General features: G+C 42.3%; 1 pseudogene; it reads left to right on the top strand.

Moving 5' to 3' along the window:
• The first annotated feature begins 2,830 nt into the window (after positions 1-2,830).
• The window catches only part of LOC102471244 (L-lactate dehydrogenase A chain pseudogene), a 57,121-nt pseudogene continuing 48,471 nt past the window's right edge, over positions 2,831-11,480 (top strand).

Below are 11,480 nucleotides of genomic sequence, written 5' to 3' on the forward strand. Positions count from 1 at the left end.
GTAGGGCACGTGCACTCGCCAGAAAGACAGAGAGAGTGACAGAGAGACAGACAGCGAGAAATCACCCCCCAGGAGGGATGGCCCCATACTGCAATCCCTTCTCCTCCATTCTCCTCTCAGGATCTTAGGCACGCACGCACACGCGCCCGGCATGAGTTTAAGCCACCAGGTCCAGGACTCGAACTGTGGTCAACCACATGGGAGTTCAGCAACATAGCCATTACACTAACTGCTGGTCCCACAGAGTTTCTCTTGATGGATGAGAATCATGACCAGGCTGGACTGAAACCTCGCGGTCCACCATGAACTATCTCAGTAGGACATGAAACCACAGCCAAGTAGGACCTACGGAAGTCTCATGAGTGCCCAGGTCACAGCTAAGGAGACAGCATCCACTAAACCAGAACTCAGAACGCCTTAATCCCACGCTTGGGAGTCCATGGGCTCATTCCTAATAAACTCAGAACAAGCCACAGCCTGCTGACTCTGAAACAGATGAGAAACAAGGGCCCGCCCAGAGTCAAAGACAAAGCATCTTTTCAGCTCTCCTGCTGCGGGACATCCCCTATGAACCTAACCATAAGCACCCACAGGAGCCAGCTAGAACCATAGCAGTCAGGACAGAGGAGTGAAATGGACCTACGAATAAACGACGTCTCCTTTCCATGCTAAAAATAGCACTCCTGCGTGGAAATCTAAGATGCTGATACTAACATGATGTATGAAGATGCATAAATGGCCATTCCACAAGTGCCTAGAAAACCCCTCCTGTCCACGCTGTGAGCTCACTCTGTGAGTAGCCCCCTACTCCGATTAAAATAAACCCAGGCCCCCAGCCTTCAGTGAGAGGGTTTGCACTCTGAGTTCCACCCACACCCTGTATTCAAACACAAACCCCAGGAAAGCCTCACCTAGACTTCTTCACCTATGGTTCTGAGTTTTCAGGGCCAAGACCTTACGTTAGCAACCTCTGAGTAGGTCATAATGGGACAACAGCGTGTCACCTACAGAGCAAAAGCAGGCGGCCTTCACGGTCCCGAGGCAGGCACTCCACACACAGCAGACCACCTCCAACTGGCCAGCTTACACCTAAGGGACAAGTGCAGACATGAACAAAGCTACCCACAGAAACCTTCCAGCTTTGAGAGGCCCATTTAAAAAAAAAGAGAGAGAGAGAGAGAGGCCCATTTCATTCTTCTCTCCCAGTTCTTATTTCCCAGAGTCTAGACTGTATTTTAGTCTATACTGTATCCCCAGCTTAACGGGAACTCTTTTCCACAAAGAACTCAATCTCTGGCCTTTCAGTGTGCTACTTCTCTTTAACCCAGTCCTGCATACCCCATCTACATTCCTCTGGATTGAATCTGCAGGCCGATCCAACAGTATCAAGAGCTGATATGATTTTATTTATTTATTACATTCAATCACTGCGTATCATTAAATTAAAATAAAATCTCGGGTTTGGTGAAGTTATTGCTCTTTTCTCTGCAGCCTATAAAGCATGTGGGTGATCTGTTGATGGGGTTCAGAGGTCAATATATGTAAAGTGAGTTGTTCACTGATACTAATCAAATTCTGTTTCTCCTGATTTGTTTTTCTGCCCCAGTCTATTAAAAAAGAAGAGGAAAAAAAAAAAAAAAAAAGACTTGAAACGATTCCTAGTTGATTTGGTCAGAGAAGACTGCAATACTCCAAGGACACGACTTTTCATATTCTCACCAGCATCCCAACTTTCATTTTTTTTAAAAAAAAGTTACATTATTTAGAAAAGTACCCTTAATTTTACTTCCAATTTCCCATACCCATGTATAAGAAATACATTGTTAGTCATAATAGATGTTCAGCTATGAGCAGAGTTCCATCAGTAAGAGTTCTTCGGTTAGAATCTTGGGCCTGCAGGTGGTGTGGTGGTTAAGGTGCTGGACGATCCATGGCAGACAGCAGTTTGACCTGGACCCAGTGGCTATAAATCATGCCAGGGGACCAGCAGATGGCGTAATGGTTATGGCACTGGACTCCCATGTAGTCGACCATGGTTCAAGTCCTGGACCTGGTGGCTTAAAACTCACATTGGGCACATGTGCATGTCTGCCCAAGACCCCAAAAAGAGAATGGAGAGGGATTGTAGCAAGGCCCTCCCCCCTGAGGGGTGATTTTTCATATTCTGTCTCTCTGTCTCTGTCACTCTGGCGAATGCACATGCCCTATAGCAAATATCTGTCTAAAAAGGAAAGAAAGAAAGGGAATTATGTCAGGAGTGTGTGCATATGTATACCCACAGTCCTAAAGGGAGAATGGAGGAGAAAGGATTGCAGTGTGACCATCCCCACTTGGGGGTGATTTCTCAATTTCCCCTCTCTTTGGCCAGTACACGTACCTTACGGCAAAAGAGAAAAAAATCTAAGGATATTAAAATGAGATGGCTCTGAACCTCATCTTCCTCTTTCTTTGGGGGCTAGATTCATGTTTTTCTGCTGCCAGTTGGCCAAAACATTAAACCTCACTAGTCCAAACATTTGAGTAATTCTGGAGTTTTCAGCTAAATTTCTCAGCGCAAGCCAAATATCCACCCACCATCCTCCAGACGTGCCTTCAGAGAATTTCCTCTGTGCCCAGTCTTTGGAACAGCCTGATGCACGCTTAGTAACTTCAGCTCCCACTCACCATTTCAATGACTGGGTAGTGTCATAGATTTATCAAATCAGCCACTTATTTAGCAGTTTAAGGCTTGTTTGGGACTGCAAAGTGAAAGGAAATGTAAAAGGGAAGATATTCTGGTGGAAACCATCTTTACGAGTGGGAAATTAATCATGGAACTCATCACACAAAGATGCTGGAACTCGGGTTTAATCGAGCAGGGTGGGCCTCCGCTGGTCTTTACCTGGCTGTGCTGTTCCTCAGTTACCAGCATATGAAGCAGGTGAGCTCTGAAATTGGGCCTTCGGAGTTCCTCTCCTTACTGCTTCTGTGACCTTGGACATAGTTAACGTCTCATCCTTCACCGAATGGAGATGAAGGTTACAATGAGGGACCAGCAGTCAGCATAATGGCTATGTTGCTGAACTCCCATGTAGTCAACTGCGGTTCTAGTCCCGGACCCGGTGGCTTAAACTCACGCCAGGCGCATGTGCGTGCGTGCCCAAGATCCTGAGAAGAGAATGGAGGAGAAGGCATCGTGGCGTGGTCATCCCCCCTGGGAGTGATTTCTCGCTTTCTATCTCTCTGTCTCTGTCTTTCTGGCGAGCGCACGCACCTTATGGTAAAAACCTCTCAAAAAAGAAAAAAAGATTACAATGAGTTAAACACAGTGTCTGGCTCAGAGCAAGAGCTAAAGAAGTAACAGTGCGCCAGCAGATGGCATGGTGGTTAAAGGCACTGGATTCCCACACGGCAGAACGAGGTTCGAGTCTTGAACCTGGCAACTTGCCTTCTTGTTTTTCTTTTCTCTCTATCTCTCTCTGGTCAAATTAAAGTAATAATAATAATAACAAATGGAATTAAATAAATAAATAATTCCTTTAAAAAGAAAAGAATAACTATTAGCTACCCGCTGTTTTCCTGGTATGTTTGTTTTCATCAAAAGGGGGTTTTGAGGGGTAAACGGCATTATTACGTAAATCACAGACATGACATAAAAGTGCTCAACAGATGTTTCATATTTGTTATTAATATTGTCAGAATTGTCATTAAATCATAGACATTAGAACTGAAAGGAATATTAAAACCAACCCTGAGGAAAATAACTCAACTACAAGGAAACTAAAGACCAGAGAAGAGAAATTGTCCTTGGGCATTCAACCAGTACATAATGAAGCTAGGATATCATTCATTCCATCAGTCAGTGACTCAGTCAGTCAATCGTGTAGTCGATTATTATTACCGAACACCAGCCAGAGAAGTCAGGCCAGTTTCAGAGAGTGGATGCAGCAGGGAACCCCGTGGACAAAGCTTCTGAAGTTTGTACCTTGGTTTTATCCAGTGCCCCTTCCACTCTAATGCTTACAGTGTTGGAGTAGAAATAGACCCACGACTGACCTAAAGCTATACCTTTAACTGAGTTTCTCTTCCTGGGTAAACAGCTTCAGCTCTCTGAGACTTGATGAGTTCAAAGGTAAAACGGGAGCATTGTTCTCAGGGCACTCCCAGAGCCTTGTACAGTTATCCGGCCCTGCCTTTGTCTTAAATCTCTTTATCGCATTCTTGGTCCCTTAGAACGCACATTTGTACTCACTCAACACATCAACCTCTGAGAGAGAATGAATTAACACCTGTTGATAATCTACCAGCAAGGAGCTGAGTTTCTGTTTCTGTAGTTAAATGAGTTCAGTTGGTATGGCAGTGCAATGACCCCGCCCGTTTTTGAAGCAAATCCTCAGACTTCCACTGCGCTGAGACCCTTCACTAATTGTAAACCGCTCCCTCACTCAGTGCAACAGCTCCAGGGAGAGGGCTGCAAAGCAGCTAATGAATTGACAGGCGGATGATGAGAACAGAGGCCTTGTACTGTTCAAGGGAAACAGCCAATTCTGGAAGTAACACACTTTTCAGACATTCCTGTTTGAAAACTACCTGGCACTTCGCTAAGGCAAGGGCAATCATACTTTCAGACAGGCTGAGGAGCTTAAAACCAGCCTCTGCATTAAATATTTAGCCTACTATAGAACTTCATGATAAAACTTTTAAGAGTCCTCTTTACTTGTGGCATGTTAGATTTAACTCTAAAGGAAAGCAACATCGTAATTTTCAGGTGCCTGTGGTTAGAGGGATCGCCATTTCATTTAGGTGTGAGTATCATCCGTGCAAAGCAGTTTCCAAGATGGCGCTGATGCTCTGGTATTCAGGGTCTTGTGTAACCCATCCCCGAGTGTGGGCTAGACCTCGCAATGTGTTTCTAATGAACAGAACGCAGCAAAAGTGATAGAATGTTGTTTCTACGATCAGATTACAAGAGATGGTGACTTCCTTTAAGGAAATATGCTGCTATGTTGGAGAGACTCACATGGCAAGAAACTGTGGGACCAGCAGGTAGCATGGTAGCTACAGCGCTGGACTCCCACTCAACCAACCGCAGTTTGAGTCTCTGACCTGGTAGCTTGAAAAATCATACTACACCAAAAAAAAAAAAATCATACTACATGTATTTGCATGCATACCCAAGCTCTCGGGAGAAGGATGGCAGCATGGCCATCTCCCATGGTGGGGTGGGGTGATTTCTCTCGCTTTTCCCCTCACTGTCTCTAGTTCTCTCCAGCAAGCACCACACCCTATGGCAAAAACTAAAAAGAAAGAGAAAAGGAACTGAGGGTGTCCTCTAGACAGCATTCAGTGAGGAAATAAGACCCTCAACTGGACAGCCCATGAGGAATGAAATCCTTTCTAGGGCCCAAGAGCTTGGAAGTTGGACCTTGAGATGGGTATAGTCAGCCAACACCTTCACTACAGCCTGTGGGAGACCCCAGCTAAGAAGTACCCGGATTCTTAACAGTAAAATCCAGTGCCTGAATGTTATACAGTAACAAATACCTAATACATTGTCATAGGCGACACACATGCGCTAAAAAGATTTTTCTTTTTTTCAGTTGTTTGCCATAGGGCATGTGCACTCACCCAAGAGAGATGGAGAGAGACAGTAAGAGAGAAATTGAGACATCACCTCCACCCACCCCAGGGAAGATAACCACACCGCAGTCTCTTCCCCTCCATTCTCTTCCTGGGATTTTGGGCATACATACACACACATGCCTAGTGTGATTTTCAAGCCACCAGGTCAGAACATGAGCCATGGTCTGCCATGTGGAAATCCAGAACCTTAACCACCACACTGCCTGCTAGCCTCATCCTAAATTTTTTTTAAAAAAACTCAGTCTTAGTCATCTACTGGTATTGAAGACTCTTCATGCACAGGGTCGGTATGGATAGATTCTTCTATAAAAGTACTATAATAGTACATTCATGATATTGTGCAATCAATCACCAACTTCTATCCCATTCTAGAATGACTAGGAAAACGCTGACCCATAGCAATTCTCCCACTCTCACAGTCCCCAGAGCTCACCGGCGGGTTTCCTTTTCTGTGTATTTCCTATGAGTGAAATCGCACATGGTGTGACCTTTCACATTTGGTGCAACCTACTGGGTTGTTGGAAAAGTCGTGACACATTTTTGCACAGAAAAATACACCATGACTTTTCTGACCACCCCACATTATCTTTAATGAATAAACTATTTTAATTGGTCAACCGTTTATAGTCAATGGGAAACTGTTATTTGAAATAAGTAGCTAAACCATTGTTTTCCTATTCCTACAATTGTTTAGCATAGAAATAGGAAAATACATTCGATTATAGAATTATTGAACATGGGGACAGGAATACATTTTTGTTTTATTTCTGAAAGTCTTCCATTTTTTCAGTCTTCATGTTCATGAACGTGTTTGAGTGAAACCTGCACAGGATTTTGATGGAAATTCCAGTGGTAGTTATTCCAACTCTCAGGTTTTCTTCTTTTTTTAACGGTTTTGCCATAAGGCACACGTGTTCACCAGAGGCAGCCAGAGAAAGACTGTGAGTGGGGAAGTAAGAAATCACCCCTCCCAGCCAGGGGGAATGGCCACATCACAGTCCCTTCCCCTCCATTCTCCTCTTGGGATTTTAGGCATGCGTGCACATGCACCCAGTGTGATTTTCAAGCTACTAGGTCTGGGGCTCAAACTACAGCTGACCATGTGAGAGTCCAGTGCCTTGACCACTGAGCCACCTGCCGGCCCCTCTCAGTTTCTTTTTCTTTTTGTTCTGGAATATAATTTCTTGACTCATTTGATGGTTCACAGGAGCATGTAAGAGTCTGGAGACCAAACATTTGAGAATTACAAGTAGGACAAAGAAGGAATGTGATTCAGGTCCATAGTTCATTTTTAAGATAGGATCCCAGAGTGCTAAACTTAAATCAAGAAATAGCTCCCAAACCCTTCCCGAAGATAGGGATAGTAAAGATATAGGAGATGAAGGAATTAGCCAATTTCCATAATTGCATGATTTCTTTATTTGTATCCTGGGTCATTTTAGTAATAGTAAAGACATTACAAAAGTTCATAGAGACATAAATACAAAAACAAAAACAAAACAAAAAACCTTAGAGTGCACATTACTCCTCTACCCGCCAGTATTACATGTATCTTGAACCATTATCTATCAAACTTCATGAACTTCTTGGGCAAGAAGTTCTCTGGTCTCAGCAACATGGTTCAGCAATCCTGTTCTTTGAATCATAACATGTTAAGATTCTCTCCCCTTGGGGATCTCTCATATGACATGATATGAAGGGGCTTAAAGACCAAAGAAGACATCCTGAGTCCCACTCTCTGGTTGTTAAAAGCTTTGAACTTGGAACCAGAAGGCAGCATGGTAGTTAAGGCTCTGGACTCCCATGTGGTTGACTTCAGGTAGTGTCCCAGACCTGGCGGCTTGTTTTCTCGCTTTCCTTTCTCTCTCTGTGTCTCTCTCTCTGGTGAGTACACAAGCCCTATAGCAAATTAAATAATAAAAATTAATAAAATTAAGTAAATAATTATTTTTTAGAAAAAACTTTGAACTCTAAATGAGGCTCAGTCTCTCATCTTTAGACAATTAGATTAGCTAAAGATACTATTTTCTGAGAAGAGAAATTCATGGCCCAAGATCGATCTTGGGTGATTTCAGGACCTTCCCTGAATGTAAGCCTCAGCTCAGCAGGTAATAGATTCACGTCCAATTTGTGGCAGACCCACAGACTTCCACACTACAGATTCAACAGCACACGTTAGGGATTGTCCAACCACTCATTTTTAGGGAAAATCGTCCACTAGGGTTATATCAAATAGTATGGGAAAGAGACGAAGTTTTCAGTTGTAGAGGTGATCACGTAAGGGCTAAAGCAAAGGAATTTGGGACTGAGCTTCAGCAGTGAGCTTTTCTTGTCGGCTCTGGAAAAGAAAAAACAATCTCCAACATTCACTATCATCCCCTGAATCTTTCCAAGATTATAAATAAGTATTGTAATTATCACCATCATTCCCTAAGTCTTTTCCAATTTATAAATAAGCATTATTACAAGTGCGAGCTCCTACTGGGACCAAGAGGTGGCTTGGTAGTTAAGGCACTGGATTCCCATGTGGCCCACTGCAGTTTGAGTACCGGACCCTACAGCTTGAAAATCACTCCAGTCAGGACCAGTAGATGGCGTAATGATTACTTCACTGGACTCCCATGTAGTCAACTCCAGTTCAAATCCTAGACCTGTTGGCTTAAAACTCATGCCAGGTGTGTATGTGTGCATGCCCAAAAACCTCAGAGGAGAATGGAGGAGAAGGGAGGATGGCATGGTCATCCCCCTGGGGGGTGATTTCTCACTTTCTATCTGTCTCTCTCCAGCAAGAGCACACACTCTATGACAAAAACCTAAAATAAAAAAAAAAAGTCAACAACAAAAACAAATCAAGCTCCTATTAAAGATCCCAATTTTTTCTACTTCTTTTACTTTTATAAGATAAAGAGGTCAATCTTTTGCCACCCAGAGGTTATATCAGGAAACTCAAAGATAAATTTTGTTTAAAAGGTATTTTAACCATTGAATTATTCTGATTTGGTGACTATACATTGGGAAGTTAAAATCCAGAAGAGATGTCAAAGGAGACAAGCTAGGAAAAGTCACTATATCCAAAGGCAACATTTTTAAAACTCATAGGAAAAACTAGCATGATTATTAGATATCTAACTCTTGTCAACAAAAAAAGAAATTTTCTGTCAAAACTATTGAAAATACCCCAAAAACTTGGGGATTTACAAAAATATTCTGGTGATGAAAACCAACCTCTTAATTGGACACAGAATAGTTTTATTTTTCTTTTTTTTTTGGAGAGATTTTCACTGTAGGGCGCGTGCGCTCGCCAGACAGACAGAGAGCTTCTCCTCCATTCTCCTCTCGGGATCTTGGGCACGCACGCACACGCGCCCGGCGTGAGTTTTAAGCCACCGGGTCCAGGACACGAACCGCGGTCGAATACGTGGGAGTCCAGCGACATAGCCATTACGCTAACTGCTGGTTCCCTATTTTTCTTTTTTTTAAGAAAGTCTTAAGGGATCAGCAGAAGGCATACCTGTTACATCTCTGGACTCCCATGTAGTCAACCACAGTTTGAGTCTTAGAACTCAACACCAGCACATGTGTGGACATGCCCAAAATCCCAACGGGAGAATGGAGGAGAAGGGATTATGGCATGGCCATCCCCTCTTGGGGTGGGAGGGTGTGAGTTCTTGCCTTCTGTCTCTCTGTCTCTCTCTGTCTCTTCAGCAAGCACATGCACCCTACAGCAAAAATCTCTCTATAAAGGGACCAGCAGATAGCTATGTGGCTGGACTCCCATGTAGTCAACCACAGTTTGAGTCCTGGACCCGGTGGCTTAAACTCACACCGGGCGTGTGTGTGTGCATGCCCAAGATCCCTAGAGGAGAATGGAGAAGGGATTGCAGCATGGCCATCCCCCTTGGGGGTTGATTTCTTGCTTTCTGTCTCTCTGTCTTTCTGGTGCGTGTACGTGCCCTATAGCAAAAACCTCTCAAAAAAAAGAAAGAAAGAAAGAAAGAAAGAAAGAAAGAAAGAAAGAAAGAAAGAAAGAAAGAGAAAGAAAGAAAGAAAGAAAAACTCTCTCTAAAATGGAAAAAGAAAGTCTAAATCCTAACTTTACATTAGTGTACATATCATTGCTATGGACTGAATGTTTCCTGTCTCCCCAGGGCTCATTGGTTGCAGTCCTAATGCCCAACTTAATGATATATGGTGGCCTTTGGGAAGTGATCGTGTCATGGAAGTGGAGCCCTCACGATGGGATTAGAGTTCCTGTAAGAAGAGACACAAGAGATGGTTTCTCTCTGCCATGTGAGATGCAGCACGATCTGTCTGCAAGTCCAGAAGAGGGCCTTCCGGGACACCAAATCTGCCGGTAGCTTGATCTTGGACTTCCCAACCTCCAGACTGTGAGAGAAAAAAGAAATTGTTATTTAAGTGCCCCTACCACGCTCCGCCCACCATCTTTGGCATTTTGCTATAGCAGCCCAAACTGACTAAGGCAATTATCCATATCACAATTTGAAGAAAAAGATTTCTTCTTTGTAAATAAATCCATTAACAGTCAGCCAACTTTGTAAATAATATTTTTGATAGATTATTGTTTTCTCCAAACTCGTGCCAGCATTACAAGTTCAGGCAAACACATTTTTCCTTTTTCGGGCTATTTACATTTAGAGTAGCCTAAAAGTTAGGCTTTTAGTACATATTTTAATTTTTTAAACTTCTGAATTAATCTTAATGTACCTTTAGATGTGTAACTATGAAAACAGATTATTTTAATTAAGTCTTTTAACTTTATCAGCGTAAAAAATAAAGCAATATATGTATGCAGGTATGTGTGTATATAATTGAATTATCAGCCTAAAAGCAAACAAACCCTATTTATTATTTTGTACATATATTCATATTTCTTCATAAGTATTGTACCTAATATTGTCTCAACAATTACATCAATAACTTCCCTTAGTAAAGTTAAGCAGCTTTTGTGTTTCTAGACATAAAACTAGAAAAGCAGAAACGAGGTGGCTATTGTTTGCTACACACACTAACACTTTAACAAATTTTAAAACAGAAAAAAAAGTATAGGGACTAGCAGATGGCATAATGATTATGTTGTTGGACTCCCACATAGTCAACCCCTGTTTGAGTCCTGGACCCAGCAGCTTAAAACTCACACCAGGCATATGTGTGTGCGTGCCCAAAATCCTGAAAGAAGAATGGAGAGGAAGGGACTGTAGTGTTGCCATTCCCCCGGGGGGATGATTTCTTTCTTCTGTCTCTCTGTCTCTTCGGTGAGTGCACCACACACCCTATAGCAAAAATCTCTCTAAAAATAGTAATAATAATAATAAAGATAGGCATATATCAAAGGTCTTCAAAACATTCATGGAAAATGCCCATTATGAAAAAGTATGCATGGATTTCAAAAATATGCTGCACCAAAATAAACTCGTACTTTAATTCCATTTTTCCATGAGATTTTTGAAGTCCCCTACTATATTGCAATTTGTAAAGAGACCTGCGTATTCCCTTAAGGGATAGTTGTGTATTTAGGTTGAGCATCCCTTACCAGAAAAACTTGAGACCATAGTGTTTTGGACTTCAAATTTCTTTCTTTACTATGTGTAGATATGTAATAAGATATCTTAGGGAATGGGATCCAAATCTAAAAATAAGTATATATTTGGGGTCAGCAGATAGCATGGTGGTTAAGGAGCTTTACTCCCACATGGCCAATCATAGTCCAAATCCCGGACCTGGTGGCTTACTTTCTCACTTTCCTTTTCTCTCTCTTTTTGTCTCTCTCTCGTCAAATTAAAATAATAATAATAATAATAATAATAACAACTAAAATTAAATTAGTAACAACATTCTTT

This window comes from Tupaia chinensis, unplaced genomic scaffold (assembly GCF_000334495.1).
Source record: "Tupaia chinensis unplaced genomic scaffold, TupChi_1.0 Scaffold000247_1, whole genome shotgun sequence".
Classification (NCBI taxonomy): Eukaryota; Metazoa; Chordata; class Mammalia; order Scandentia; family Tupaiidae; genus Tupaia; species Tupaia belangeri.